The sequence below is a fragment of the Topomyia yanbarensis genome, chromosome 3, assembly GCF_030247195.1.
Source record: "Topomyia yanbarensis strain Yona2022 chromosome 3, ASM3024719v1, whole genome shotgun sequence".
Classification (NCBI taxonomy): Eukaryota; Metazoa; Arthropoda; class Insecta; order Diptera; family Culicidae; genus Topomyia; species Topomyia yanbarensis.
In genome coordinates this window covers 136832810-136849716 of record NC_080672.1, presented here as the reverse complement: position 1 = coordinate 136849716, position 16907 = coordinate 136832810, and the positions used below count along the sequence as shown (strand labels likewise).

The window sequence follows — 16907 nt, the reverse complement described above, 5'->3', positions numbered from 1 at the left end:
TAGTAGATCGGCGTAGACAAATCAAACTCACTCATAGTAGCAGCATACCAAGAGGCTTGTGCGCGTCGAGTTATGTGTACTTCTAGAGAAACCTCTTGGTGTAATACCGAATTTGTTCGACTCAACAAGTTATGAAGAAGTGTGCTGACGCATGGACGTGTCGGCGGTATTTAAATTAACTTGCTAAGCATATAGAAACGATCTTCGATCCTGTGAGCGAAGTTTTTGGAAAAGCCTCTGCACAAATGATTCCAGTCTCAACGAGACTAGTGGATTCAATAGGATACTTTCAAAATTGAAATACTTTCAGGTCAGTTTGACTAGAACTGCCAATGGTGATTACTCGTCTGACGAAAATGTAGTATTCAACTGTCTATTTGACACTTTCCGGGCTGTACGGCTGAGTTCTTTTCTGTTAGTTCTGGTTCTTGGGCATCTGCTTGTAGAATTTTGATCAAATTGGCGATTGAAAGTTATGCTTCGTACAAGCCTCCGGGAAAAGATGGAATTCAAATTCTACTTCATAGGAGATATGAACACTTCAAGCGTATTTTTAAAAAAGTTCTTACTTGTAGTCTTTCAAGAAGATACATCCCATCAGCGTGGCGGGAATTCATTCCGTTGCTTCTGAGAAGACAAACAGCTTTAGATCGATCAGTCTGACCTCCTTCCTTTTCAAATCAGTGGAACGTTTAATCGATCACTATATTCGTGATGTTAGCTTGGGCAAGTACCCGCTGCATGCAATACAACATGCATATCAGCGAGGGAAGCCTACTGCCACACTGTTACACAACGTTGTCTACAACATCACCGCTGGTTTCTTTTTCTGTCTGGGATATAGGAAGCGTCCCTGAAGGGAACGCATAAGTTTCAACTCGCGCTGTTTGTACGGGGGACATGTCGGAACATTCAACATTTCTTCCACAGGAACCATCCACATGATTCCCACCGCGTATTTCACAACGAAACTTATTGTTACAATGGGGGGCTATGTGTCCCGATTGTTTGGAATTAGTACAGTTTATGACCCGCAGCGCAAAATGGTGAAGAGCTTGATGAAAATTGTCAAAGAGGAGGTAGTTAGGTAGGGCAGATCCTTTGAAGGTCTAAGTTGACATATCTCCTCTTTCCGCTGCTGCGCCTGATGCTGAATGCAAACGTTTGCACTCCTGTACATGGAAAAAATTGTTCCTAAAATCGTGAATAAAGTGCAGTAAATTCTGGAACAATCACGTTTTTTGTTGCGAAAATAGAACCGTGAACAAAAATCATATGTTTTATAATTATGTTTTATAATTATGTTCAATTTCCTTTCGGTAACGCCTGCATAACATTTTTATTAGTGAAAAAATTGTATTTGTTTTGTGAACTTCAGTCATGGTTTCCGTCATGTTATTACCAAATCGATTTTCTGTCCATGAACTAGTTCTCCACTTCATGAACATTATTCATAAAGCCAAAGGTTGACTGGTGATTTTATTCATAGATTTAGAAACGGTCTAGATATTTCCACGTGAACTATTTATTCACTTTATTCACTTCAATTCAATTCTCGTGAAATAATTCATGATTCCTAATATATTAGTTAAGATAAAACATCCATGCTCGTGGAACAGTTCTTAAAATTTTCAAATATTTTTCATGTATTTGTGAACTGGTTCATGATCCCTAATATAGAGCAGAAAGTGGTCAAATGGGGTATGGTTTGGGGGTACAATAGGTATTTGAATCAATGAATGCGCGTCAGATATTCCGCGCGAGTTAACAATATAATAATTTAAAGTGTCGTTGAAGTAGATAATCCAAAAAGAGAAGGAAAAGAATTTAAAAAAATGCTTCGAAGCGCAAACGTGATCATCATACAGCTAAGCAATCACGTTAGCCGACATGCACAACTTCAATTCCACACTCTGGTGACGACGAGGACACCGAAGAAATCATTTGCACAGTACCAAACTAGACGCAGGTGCTGAAAAACATGTTTTTTTTCAATATGTCCTTCCACGGTTTCATGATTTTTCGCATCATTTGCCACTTTCTAATTTTCTTACCTCAATGACGTCAATGAAGAGTATTTATCATTTGTGTTATTAATTGTTAAATAATCTGCAGAATTCGCACTCTTGAACAGCTGATTTTCTAGGCGTGTACATTGTTTTATTTAACCTAGAATATAGTGACCTATCATACCCCCAGTTAAAAAAAAACAATGAAAAAGTACCTTCGCCTTATTCAATTTAGCTTGAAAATGATTTAGCCATGCCTAAAATCAGTATTGCCAAAACGTTGCCAGATGTATAACATTTCCAGCGACTGCTTGGCTTCCCGGATAGAATTTTACAATAGCATTTACCCTACAAACAATCATAAAATAATAAATATTATAGTTATTACTGTTTCAACATTGTTCGATGCCAAGTTCTCACAATAAAATTTCATGTAACAATAAATTTCACTGTTCAGCAAAAAACTGATACAGTGCATTCACATTAAATTTTACTGTTTTCGAGAAAAAAATGTATGGAGAAAAACTGATTTTTTTAATGTTAAGATACATAACCACTCCCCTTTTTCACTGTAAAAGTCTATTTTACATTGAAATTTACTATAAAAACGTTAAAGTTTATTGTTTTTGTATTGTAGCATAACACTAAAACTTACTGTAAATTATTGTAAAAATACTGTACTGTCACAGTGAAAATCAAGGTTTTGTTACTGTACATTTCTATTCGGGTTACTTGACTCAACTCTACTCTAATAATCACGACTAAATTATTATTCATGCTTACGTGAACTGACTCATTATTCCTAGTACAATAGTCACGACTCACCATTCGTGCTCGTGAAGTAGTTCACGAAATCGTAAAATATTATTCATGCATACGTGAACTAGTTCATGATTCCTACCGTACTTGTGTAGTATTCTTGTATACATGAACTGGTCTGTGATAGTGGTAAAATGGTCACGACTTCCCATTCGTGCTCGTGTTCATAAAATATTATTCATGAACTGGTTCATGATGTCTAGTACATAATTTATGATTTATTTTGAGTGCTTGTGATATTTAGAAGTTATCCCTAATCATTTTCATGTAACATGATCATGAAATTTTGACGTGAATTATTTCACAAAATTTTGAGTATTATTCGTGGAATCATTTATATTCCATGCAATATTTCATGAAATGCCATATATGTTCAGCTGCTTGCGACCAGCAATAGATACGGACAATAGATATAAAAAAAACTACTTGGACCTCGAATATCGATATTCATTTGATATGGTTCAGTATGATGTCTCAACAGAAAACTAAAACTGCGCTGAGCACAGAACAAGATAAAATTTCGAATAACATGATAAGATTGCTGATATCATGAACATGATTCACATCACTCGACGTGCCAAATTCGATAGTAAGCTCATGAATAAAATATCACCATAACATACATATAAATCACGAAAGTCGTGACAAAGATCCTGGAATCATGAACATAAGTTACTCTACTCGTCATAAAAATATCACGATCACGTGTATGGAAATTACGGAAATCGCGAATAATAACTTAAATCAAATTACACGTGATTATGATCCTGAAATCATGAAAATGAATTACTCTATTCATGACTGAAATATCACGACGACGTGAATAGAAATTACGAAAATTGCGACTAAGACGCTAAAATCATAAACATAAAACATGCTCCTCTGAAATAAAAATCCGACAGCAAACTTATCACGGTAACGTGATGGGAAATTGTAAAATCCGTGAATAAGCTCCTGGAATCATGAACATTGTTTAACTGTTTAACTTGGCATTTATTCTTAATGTTGGATGTACCAGTTTGGTCGAATCCTCATTTATGCGCTGAAAATGATTGCTCTGTGTTATTGATGAACGGATCATCCAAGATTAGAACCGTACAATGAATGTGTTTCAGTGTTTTTTAATCAATTTTTCAAAGCGATCATTTTCGGGAGAAATATTCTGGGTAATATAAACATCAATAATTTGTTCAAGAAACCCTTTTATACGTAAGTTATTAAAACATAAAATTGAACCTATCTGTCTGGCTTAAAAAATGTATTGTGAATGAAGTTTTCAAATTTGTATCCAAATGTGTTGAAGTTTGTCAAAGTTACGGATATTTAAATCAATGGACAACATGTTAGGCGTTGCTCTTGCACCTGAGTTCAGGGATCACGGTTCTTTTTTCTCAGATGGCAATTTTCTCGATTCACCTGGGTCCATGTGTAGCTTTGTGTGCTAGCTTTTATCCTTCGAATCCAAACTAGGATACGCATTTCCTACCTGTACCGATACTCATCCGATGGTCCGGATCGAATGCAACAGAAGTCCAACGAAATCAATCAGTGAACCCATCTATTCCTCCGTCACTGAATAATCGCCACCGTTCACCGTTTACCGTTTGCAAACACCGGAAATAGACATTTACGTTTTTCACTTCACAACCGTGATTCCCCTGTCTCCCTCCATCACCCAACAACTCGGTTCCCGCCCACGCAACATCAGCGTTGGTAAGCTGAAAAGTTAATTACACGAAATGATGCTGAATATTTCTACGGTCAACCGTTTCGCTTTCTGCTGCTACGTACCTAGGTAAGCGAGACTCGTGCTCTGATTCGTCGTCTGACTGAATGACTTCTGATAGCGAGAGCGAGGTGACAGTTAACGATCTCGTTCCAGCATACGCTATCGGACACCTTCATCTGGGAACGGTTTGTGATTCATGCTTACCAAAGGGGGGCCTCCTTCTAACGAAGTTATCCTGGATTTTCCGCTGGACACTGCGCGCGTGTTTCACTACGTAGCAGCTGGGTTTCTGCAAGCCGGTCGCTCACTCAAGGAGGTTGTGATGATTCAAATAAGCATCACACCCAGGTTGAGTGAGTAACCGACGGACAGCCGGACGGTGGGAGATATTCGAGGAGTTGGGACGCGCCACGAGCGCAAGCGGAGATTGAGTCGTCGCAGAGTTAAACAAATATTAATGAATTTTTCCGATCGTCGTCGGTGCCGGAGAGGATGGTGGAAACTGACTGATTATAATTAAATTAGGGGGTTAAGTTTTGTTTCCGGCTTTAATTATAAATAACGGAGAGATTATCTGAAACACCGTTGGGAGAGTGACACTATTTATTGTCGGAGAGCAGATAAATTTTATTTAATATTTTAGTCTATTGTATTTATTGTCCCCCAGCTGGTTTATGGCTTATAAAAAACGAATATTGTTCGGTATAGCAGATTGTGCGACACCAAAGAAATAAAACCATAAATATAATAATACATTAAAATATAAGGATAATGTACGATATTCCTCAATAAAAAAATACCGGTGCAATTTCGGCCCTGGCGGCTAGAAACTCAAGTGTTAATAAATTGAAAAAGTTTAGCTTATTTTCGGTTGCTAGGAACGGTGGCCACTTTCGAGAAATGATAGATCGTTTTCTCGCAGCTCTTGCTTCCGTTTTTACTCACTGCACTGGACCTCTTATTCCACCGCCATCATAGACAACCGGTTGCGGGTGTGTGAAGTTGAGAATGTTTCTGCTTCCACCGGGTGGCAAAAAAAACATTATGTAGATTGTCGGTCGCAACGTGCTAGGAACGAAGCACGGTTTCTGAAATATGCCCCACAGGAGACATTTCCGTGCTCATTTGTGTTAGGTTATAACGTTTTGTGTTGTGCAATCTAGAATTAAGTGTGAACCCCGGTTGGAGTGGCACTGCACAGATTATTCAGTGACGATAATGCACATGAATTGATTAATTTTGCTTTAGAAGAGCATTTTGATGATTTTTTTGGTGCAGTTCACTTGGCAGGGCTAAACACAATTCACTGTTTCAAGTAAATGTTGATACTGAAAATAATGGTCTATTTTGGCTATCACTCAAGATTTTATTTCATTTTGTAAGCTTATGTGTTTGCTTTTAAGCATCAGTCAATCCCGAAGGTTACAAATTTCATCTGTTCTTAAGTTACCAAATAGAGATGAATAGTACTAATATTGCAAAAATTGAGCAGCCTGAAAACACTGTTACATTTATTTTTTATTTATTTAATATAATTATATCCATCGGACTTTGCAGTCTAAATGGACAGATAGAGTTATAAATAGTTATAAATAACAATACATCTGATAAACTAAACTAAAACAATATCACATCAAATAAAAACATCAAAGCACAGTAGAGCGGCTAATCTTATTGATGAAGCGACTGGACATCTCATTAAACTCAAAAAACTCTTCCACTGCGGTGAATGTCCGAGTGCATGCGGTAATCGCGTCCAATTGCACTCCTAAATCACACACCTGCTCAACTCTTGTCAGAATTGTACCGTTAATCCTATAATCGAACTGTACCGGGCATAAAATACGATGGAATGTAATCACATTGACATTTCGCCACGTTAATGACAAGCTTATTTCTGCCACACCAGTCTACGAAAAGTTGTAGTAAACCTTGTAGGCGCCAACAGTCTTCTACAGAACGAACAACAAGGAACAACTTCAAGTCGTCAGCATAAACTAGTTTGCAGCCGGCTCCCAGCAGCAATGCGATGTCGTTGAAATATAGTACGAACAGCAGAGGTCCCAAGTTACTCCCTTGTGGAACACCAGACTTGTTGGAAAATTGTGACGATGTGCAGTTATCTAATTTTACTCGCAGAAATCTTCCGGAAAGATATGAATCTAACCAAGACACCAATTGTGAAGAAATGCCGAGACGAGACAGCTTGCATAAAAGTATTCTATGATCAATTTTGTCGAATGCTGCTTTCAAATCAGTGTAAATGACGTCCATCTGCGCTTTTTTCTCCATGCTAGCGACACACTTGGACGTGAAACTCAACAAATTTGTCGTCACTGATCTCCCTGGCATGAATCCGTGCTGATCAAACGATATGTAGCTCTTCGCGCAGTCTAAAACAGCACCACTCACAATAACCTCAAATAGCTTCGAGGAGGCTGAGAGACTAGTAATTCCACGATAGTTCGCAACATTCCGTCGATCGCCATTCTTGAATATGGGGCATATGAGCGATTGCTTCCAAATGCGCGGGAATTTAACTTGCTCAAACGAACGATTAAAAATTAAACTCAGCGGTCCAGCCAAAGCATTGATACAACGAAGAATGACAACTGCGGGATGCAGATCATATTTACAAAGAGAAACATGAAAACTAAATTAGTTATGGAATTTGCGTTTCGACTTTGTCTTAGCAGAATCCGACACTAACTTAGGGACATGACAAGGCTAGTGCTGGATTAACGCTAGCTTAAAAAACGGAGACACAATTTGTTTTCCTGAGCAAATCCTTATGTCCGTGATGTCCCGCAAGAAAAGAAGCTCATTGTAACCCATTGTAACCCAGCCATGTTAAAACTTTTAGTTATTTATACAATACTTCGTGAGCCATATTATTCCTAAATAAGCTTGGGAAAAAATATCCGCTTTGGAATGTTTTATTGCGAAGAAAACTAACGTACGAAATTTCATACGCTGGGCTGATAGGCTATCAAAAAACCATTATAGATAAAATAAGGCCGTTATAGTTGTGTTTAGGATAACATCGAACAATATCTTCAACCTTGATAGAGTATTCATATATCAGCTTTATAGGCGAATAACTAAGTTGGTTAAAGCCTGCAATTAAATAAATAAATGAATAAATAAATAAATAAATAAATAAATAAATAAATAAATAAGTAAATAAATAAATAAATAAATAAATAAATAAATAATAAATAAATAAATATATAATCTTTTTCGAATAATTTTAACCTTCCGCTCATCTCTAATGGCGTTTCGTTTTATGATAGGTTCGATATATCAAACAACCTTTCCCTCAAAACGTGGAAATTAATTTAATCATCAAAATCATGAATTGTTTTAGATAACTATTTATTGCACAAAAAAATTATTCAGATGTTCAAATATATGTTTTAACTATTTATTACAGAACAAAAATCAAATAATCAAATACATGTTTCAATGTCACTTGCAGTGGTACCGGTAGAAGCATTCTGAGGGATGCAGACAAGCAAATGAACGACTCCAAGGCTACACCAAACATCTCTGTTGAATGAGTCAACAAACATGGGACCTACGTACAAACCATACGCGCAACTCCAACTCTTTCCGATCTGCATCTGAGTCGTACTACTACGAAACACCTGGCGTCCCAGTACATAATTCATCCTGATGAAGGCCACCCGAGTCAGCAAACTATGCCATTGATCACCCGATGCCTGAAACTGAAAGATAATAACTTTCTTCACTGCCATCTTTGTCGACCCTCCCTCCCCTGACTCTTTCACCCAGAAGTATCATCATCAAGTGCTTTCTCGTAAGTCTTTCTGTAGATGTACCAAAGATCTACGACACCACCATTAAGCATAAAGAGGAAATGAGGCCAATACAATTTTTTGTTACGCACGGAAGATACACACCAAAAAAATCTGAATTTTATCGTTGACGTAATTGCAAGCATGACACAATTCAACAAACCGTAATTTACGAAATGACGGAACATTACCGTGTTCCATTCAATTTTACATGAAACATATACTTTACATGCGCAATGACATAAAATTACACTTCCTACCATTCAGAACAAACGCTGTATGTGGAGTAAAATTACATGATTTACGAAATTAAACGTCATGTAAAATTAAAATCAAATGTAAAACTAAGCCATTTTTGATGCTCGTATATGTCAGGGTCAGGAGACGTAAATTTACACTATTTTTTCTAGGTGTGTAGGTAAAGTCCTCGTTGGGCGCATCGAAGAGATCAACTCCACCCATGCTTTTGTTGTACATTTTACAAAGATGAGGTTGAGATATTGCACCTTTCTTCTTCTCAGTTCTTATGTATCTATTACATGTACCACCACGCAGGACAATGGAGTCATCTTTTACGTTTGTAGTTATATTCACAACATTATTATCGTGCCAGCGAACAATTGTGATGTTTGTATTGCTATCGCGCACAATATCGTAAGATCCTCTGATCTGCTTTTTAAAGGGTCCAATCCGATTATTGCGAATGGTTCTAATAATGTTAATGTTCTTTTTTGCAAAATTTTCAAGCAAAGTCAAGTTGGTGAAAAAGTTGTCGATATATATATATATATATATATATATATATATATATATATATATATATATATATATATATATATATATATATATATATATATATATATATATATATATATATATATATATATATATATATATATATATATATATATATATATATAAAATTTCCTTCACAAATAAAGCCTTCACTCAAATCGCTAATCACTTTTGATCCTAAAGGAGGTTCTCCAGGCATGCGATCAGTTTTACCTATAAAGTATATCAATGAAACATTTGATCATATTCAAGGAACATTTATCAAAATTGTTTACCTTGATATAGTATGAACTTGATGAGATAACCATCATGAGTACATAAACACCAAAATTTGTAGCCGAAACAAATCGGTTTTCCTCGAATGAACTGCTTCATAGAGTTCCTGCCATAGTATGGTTCCATTGCCTCGTTGATTGAAAAATCTGTTTCTAATGGATCGCCCATTTCCCAGAATTTGCTGTTCATATGTTCGATCAAAGGTATAATTTTGTACAATTTGTCAGACCCATCGTTGCGCATATTGTCGTTAAAATGAAGATATTTCAAAATTAGATCGAATTTATTTCTCGTCATTGCATTAGCAATCAGCATGTTGTAGGTATCTTCTTTCAGTTCCTAATAGGTTCGTTTACTAGGAACTTTAACGTAACCGGATGCGTGCAAAATTCCTAGAAATTTATACATTTCTGTTAAGGTCACATGGAATCTTGTACCTCCTTTTTGCAATGCATAGTTGTTTGTTTCTGTGGTGATAGACCCCATGAAATCTACATCGAACAACGAATGTAAACAATAAATTTTATATTGTTTCACATATTTCTTCGGATGTGGCGATAGACAACGCTTTTTTCGCATCTCTAGTAATGTTTTGTCACTAGGAGGAATGATTAGCACTAATTACAACAATTAAATCACATGAAATATGTTGCTTACTTTTCAGCCGCCATTTGCCTCAACTATACACGATCCACATACATTTAAAATCACAAAAATCGAGCTGTCTTCACACACAAAGAAATTCGAGATGTAATCTTCATATTAATGTAATAATAAAGCTGTTATATGGCGAAATTCTACAGAAATTACGAATTGAAACATGGATGTATTTGCGTATGAAATTTCATGCGCTGGGACATAATGGGTTGAGCTGATGAGAACTAATGAAATAGAAACATGTGGTTTGGCTTAGCAAGCCAATTTAAGATGTACTATGCTGTATTTCTCCTCTGTGGAGAGAATTTTGGCAAAAGCTATCTTTTCTCCATTAACGAGAAAATTGTTCAAACCCATCTTTGCGCATGAAGAGCACAAAATTTATAACCCAATTAGTTATGGCATTTGCGTTTAGACTTCGTCTCATCAGAATCCGACACTGACTTAGTGACCGTTTTGTTATTACCAGTACACGAACCCTTCTAAACCTATAACAATTGCTATCAATAAATGCAATAGTTCTTTGATATGATCGTGTATTTCAATTTTATAAGTGTCACCAAAGGATTCGATGGTTTCATAGATGAGTTTTTATGTTCTATCTATTCCTCTTATTTCACGGAATTTCCACTACATTAACGAGTTGAGTTCTATACCGTACACGGAAAACATTTTGATGCCTAATTCGTGAATAAATTGTCATGAATTTTAAAACAATAAACAATTTTACCACATTACATTTCATTTTGCACAAAACATGCACTTTCATGGGCAGTGTCATTAAAAATGTTTAACACAAACTAACTATAAACATTTAAAACCAACCTCATTGTGGAGCAAAATTGCTTGATTTATAAATTTTATCGTCATGTGAAATTAAAATCAAGCGTAAATCTATATCATTCCTGATGCTCATGTATGTCAGGATGTCATGTGGGTCAGGAGACGTAAAATTACACGATATTTTCTATGTGTGCAGTTTTGCTTCGTGAACTGGTGCCCTTTCACCAATGCAGTGGCCCAGAATGAAAATTTAGCAGGAATTTTGAGATTTTACTGAAACTAAACAACATAGCCTTTTTTTTCAATTTGTTTATTTGATAAGGCACGTATGCGTTAGCTTAAAGGTGCCATTTTTTCATTGTTTTACATTTTGAATTTCTTAAAACTAGGGGATTACACATTTCAATATTATTTTGTTTTATATAATGAAACTAAAAAAAAAACTTTACAGCTAACTTATACATATAAAAGAGGGTATAATATAATATTCGTAAGATTTGGGGGACGGGTCATTTTGTGTGTTCTTTGTATAGTAATTCACTTTATGATTTTTAGAAGGGAGATTGTAGGAGAAATTAATTATTAACTAAGCGGAACATTTTACAAGCTTATTAACTAGAAATAATTAGAAAGAGTGGTTCAAGATTAAGGGGAATTAATTAGGGCTATTTTAAAGTAGTGGTACTGTTGGGCATTTCTTAACGAGATTAAATATTCATCAACTAAAACTAAGCACTTAAGTTTTGGGAATATATTCAAGGGGAGAAGGGGGTGAAGTCATACATCTGTGTATCAGAGACATGGGAGGGAGAGCGGACAAGGCTGAACGGGGGGGGGATATAAACTTTCAGTTTCCGGCATCAGGAATCAACGACCAGGATTACAGATTCGAACGGATGTATCAAGTATTGGGACGCCGGGCGGTTTTCCTCGAGCCGGCAGGGGTTCCTCCAGACGATTTCGTAGTACGGCTCAGATACGGATCGGGAACACACCGCGCTGCGTGTGTGATGTTGTACTGTAGATCTCGTGTTGTTGGTTCATTCGACAGATGTTTTGTCTCGTCTTGGAATCTTATCAAACCATCGTTGGGGTACGGTAGGCGGAAGAGGGCACTTCTGGGAATAATAAGAGAAAAGATAGGTGCATTTAAATTTGGATATTGATGGTTTTGAGAAACGTGTATATAAGGGACATGTAGAGAATATCGCGGCTTGCTAGTACATCTCGAACCGGGACATTGGGTGATCTTCCTCGGGCCCGAAGGGAATCGAATAGTTGAGATCTGGCAGAACAGTACTCGGCGCATGCCCAGACAACATGTTCGATTTCGTGATAACCGTTGCCACAAGCGCAGATACCGCTATCCACGAGCCCAATACGCCGGAGATGTGCGTCCAGCGTGTAGTGATTGGACATGAGCCGAGACATCACGCGAATGAAATCCCGACCCACATCCATCCCTCTGAACCAAGGTTTCGTCGATACCTTAGGGATTATCGAATGTAGCCACCTTCCCAGTTCACCATTGCTCCATGATGTTTGCCAACTTTCGAGGGTTCTCTGATGAGTAATACTGAAAAATTCGCTGAAGCTAATTGGTCTTTCATATATGTCACCTTGCAAAGCGCCCGCCTTAGCTAAAGAGTCCGCTTCTTCATTACCTGGAATGGAGCAATGCGAGGGAACCCAAACTAAGGTAATCTTGTACGATCTTACAGACAAAGCACGCAGGCGCTCCCAGATTTTCCCCAGAAAATATGGAATGTGTTTTCTAGGTTTCATTGAACGGAGAGCCTCGATTGAGCTGAGGCTATCCGAGACAATAAAGTAATGATCGGTGGGCAAAGTATCAATGATCCCAAGGGTATACTGAATAGCAGCAAGTTCTGCGACGTAAACTGAAGCAGAATTATTGAGTTTGAATGAGGCGGTGAGGTTTTGATTGAAAATACCGAAGCCAGTGGAGCCGTCGAGGCTTGACCCGTCGGTGTAAAACATCTTGTTGCAGTCGACTTCTCGAAATTTACTATGAAAGATGCTTGGGATCACTTGCGGACGTATGTGATCCGGGATTCCACGAATCTCGTCTTTCATGGATGTGTCGAAGAATACAGTTGAATCAGAAGCATGAAAGAGATTGACACGGTTGGGATAGTATGAAGAAGGATTGATATTTTGTGCCATGTAATCGAAGTACAAGGACATAAATCGGGTTTGAGAATTGAGCTCGACAAGCCTTTCGAAATTTGCAATTACTAACGGGTTCAAGATATCGCATCGGATGAGCAATCGATATGAGAGTTCCCAAAATCGATTTTTCAGCGGAAGGACGCCCGCCAGCACTTCTAAACTCATCGTATGTGTCGAGTGCATGCAACCCAAAGCAATACGCAAACAACAATATTGGATTCGCTCTAGTTTGATGAAATGTATGTTCGCAGCGGAGCGGAAACAGAAACTCCCGTACTCCATCACCGACAATATCGTTGTTTGGTACAGCCTAATCAGGTCTCCTGGGTGGGCACCCCACCATGTTCCGGTTATTGTACGGAGAAAGTTGATCCTTTGCTGGCACTTCTGTTTCAGATACCTAATGTGACATCCCCAGGTTCCTTTAGAGTCGAACCAGACCCCGAGATCTTTGAAAGTTGAAACCTGAGCAATAGTTTGACCCATTAATTGAAGCTGTAGTTGCGCTGGTTCACGCTTCCTTGAAAATACGACTAGCTCAGTTTTCTCCGTGGAGAACTCGATACCTAGCTGGAGGGCCCAAGCAGACAAATTGTCCAAGGTATCTTGCAATGGTCCTTGCAGATCGACGGCTTTGGGACCTGTAATAGAGAGCACACCGTCATCTGCAAGCTGCCTTAGCGTGCAGGAATTGACAAGACATTCGTTAATGTCATTCACGTAAAAGTTATAGGGTAGGGGGCTTAGACATGAGCTCTGGGGAAGACCCATGTAGCTAATTCGTGATGTCGATAAATCACCATGCGAAAAATGCATATGTTTTTCAGACAGCAAGTTTAGCAAAAAGTTGTTTAGAGTCGGTGAAAGACCATGCTGGTGCAGCTTCTCAGAAAGAATTTTGATAGAAACTGAATCAAAAGCCCCCTTTATATCTAGGAAAACTGATGCCATCTGCTCTTTGCTAGCATAAGCCATTTGAATTTCTGTTGAGAGCAACGCAAGACAATCGTTCGTCCCTTTGCCTTTGCGGAAACCAAATTGTGTATCTGACAGTAAGCCATTTGCTTCAACCCAATTATCGAGGCGAAACAAGATCATTTTCTCGAACAACTTTCGGATACAGGACAGCATTGCTATCGGTCGATACGAGTTGTGGTCGGAGGCTGGTTTTCCTGGTTTTTGAATGGCGATGACCTTCACTTGCCTCCAGTCATGAGGGACAATATTACCCTCAAGAAACTTATTAAATAAATTCAACAAGCGTCTCTTGGCAGAGTCTGGCAGATTCTTTAACAAGTTAAATTTGATTCTGTCTGGCCCTGGGGTTTTATTGTTACATGATAAGAGAGCAAGTGAGAACTCCACCATCGAAAACGGTGTTTCGTTCGCGTTATTGTGAGGGGACGCGGCACGGTAGATCTTCTGTGCCGGGGCGGAATCCGGACAAACCTTCTTGGCAAAATCGAATATCCAACGGTTAGAATATTCCACGCTCTCATTGGTACTGTTTCGGTTTCGTAAGCGCCGGGCCGTACTCCAAAGAGTGCTCATCGATGTTTCTCTCGTTAGTCCGTCGACGAACCGGCGCCAGTAGCTACGTTTTTTGGCTTTTATCAAACTCTTCATGCGCGTTTCCGCCATCGCGTACTGTCGGTAGCTAGCTGGCAGCCCGTCGTCCCGGAAGGTCTTATACGCAGCGGCCTTCTCCGCGTACACGTCTGAGCACTCTTTGTCCCACCATGGATTGGGAGGACGCCCGCGTGAATTCGCGTCTGGTACGCGTTTAGTCTGAGCTTGAATCGCGGTATCGAGAATCAAGCCAGCCAGGAACCCGTACTCTTCCTCCGGAGGAAGCTCTTGTGTCGATTCTACTTTTTCGGATATCGCGGACGCGTAGCTCTTCCAATCAATATTTCGTGTGAGGTCATACGAAACATTGATTGTATTCGGTGGCCCTGAACCGTTAGCAATATTAATTACGATTGGCAGATGGTCGCTGCCGTGGGGATCAGAGACTACCTTCCACATGCAATCTAACCGCAGCGATGTCGAGCAGAGGGACAGGTCTAAGGCGCTCGGACGCGCTGGAGGGGTAGGAATCCGTGTCATTTCACCCGTATTCAAAATGGTCATATTGAAGTTGTCGCAAAGCTCATGGAGTAGGGTAGATCGATTATCGTCATGAAGGCAACCCCATGCCGTGCCGTGGGAGTTGAAGTCACCTAAAACTAGCCTCGGTGCGGGGAGGAGTTCCGCAATATCGCAAAGCCGTCGGTGGCTAACTGAGGCTCTAGGGGGGATGTAGGTGGAAGCAATGCAAAGGTCTTTGCCTTTAATTCTGTTTGGCAAGCGACAACTTCAATGCCTGGTGTCGAGGGGAGGTCGATCCGATTGAAAGAATAGCACTTTTTGATCCCCAAAAGTACTCCTCCGTAAGAGTCTTCTCGATCCAAGCGAATAATATTAAAATCGTGAAAGTGTAGGGTTATTTCTGAAGTGAGCCATGTCTCGCATAGGGCAAATGCATCGCATTTCAAATTATTTAGTAAGATTTTAAACGAATCGATTTTCGGGATAATACTTCTGCAATTCCACTGTAGAACAGTGATTAAATCCTTGACCTCGTTCGATGAATTAGCCATCGAAGGATACAATCGCTGAAAGGAGGGGCCATTTCGCAGTGAACTGCATCAAGAATGTTTTTACTGCGGGGAGAAAGCTTATCAAGATACTTTTAAAGGGGTCAGAAATGTTCAACGCTGTAAGAATACGGTCCACAATGTCAGAGAAATTTATTAAGCCAGCACTGTTTTCTTTCTCTGGCTGAGATATGGGAACACTTGGGGTTTTTGATGTTCCTGGAAGTGCTGGGAACTCCTTTTCTGAGCTCAGGTTACTGAGACCGGGAGCGACTTGCTTCGGTTTTACAACAGTACTTCCTTGAGTAGTCATTTTAGGGGGACCATGAAGAGACACCTTCTGGCCTTTACGACGAAGCTTGGAAGAGGAAATGTTCTTCCTTTTTCTACTACTTCTAGGCACAGCAGAAGATGTTCCCTCCTGGGGTTCATCACAGTCGCCTTCGTCAGTAGACAAGCTGGTAAAGATGTTCGTAGAGACAGGTGGCGTAGCTATCTTAAGCATTTCTGCAAAAGATCGCTTAGAGCGTCCCTGAAGGGAACGCTTAAGATTTTCCTCGCGCTGTTTGTACGCGGGACATGAAGGGAGATCATGTGGGTTTCCCCCACAGTAGAGACACTTTTCGACATCTCTACCACAGGAATCATCCGCATGATTCCCACCGCATTTCCCACAGCGGGCTTTATTGCTACAATGGGAGGCTGTGTGTCCCAATTGTTTGCAATTAGTACAGTTCATGACCCGCGGCACAAAGAGGCGAACAGGTAGACGAACCTTGTCAAAGAGGAGGTAATTAGGCAGGGCAGAGCCGGCGAAGGTCACCCGATAAGAGTCTGAGTTGACGTATGTTTTCTTCCCGTCAGCTGCGACTGATGCTGAATGCAAACGTTTGCATTCCAGTATCTTCACTGGCTTAAGCATGGGGTCTTTGAAACAGCCAGTCCCATATTTTAGCAGGTCCTCGCAATTCAGACTCGAATCGGAAACGACCCCACTGACTTCAACCCTTCTAGCTGGAATATACACCCTGTACTCTCTCGTAAAGGGCTCGTAGCCAGCAATATCATGTGCCTGAGTTGAACTGTTAACAACCACCCGAAGCTTATCAGGGCGAATTTTCGATATTTCTGTCACGGCCGAATACCGGTCTGTCAGAACGCGAGAAATCTGCAACAGATTCAAACACTT

General features: G+C 39.4%; 1 protein-coding gene across 3 annotated transcripts in view; it reads right to left on the bottom strand.

Annotated features, from left to right (window-relative positions):
• The window catches only part of LOC131690688 (matrix metalloproteinase-2), a 659150-nt gene that overhangs the window by 65446 nt on the left and 576797 nt on the right, over nucleotides 1–16907 (bottom strand). The window lies entirely within an intron of this gene.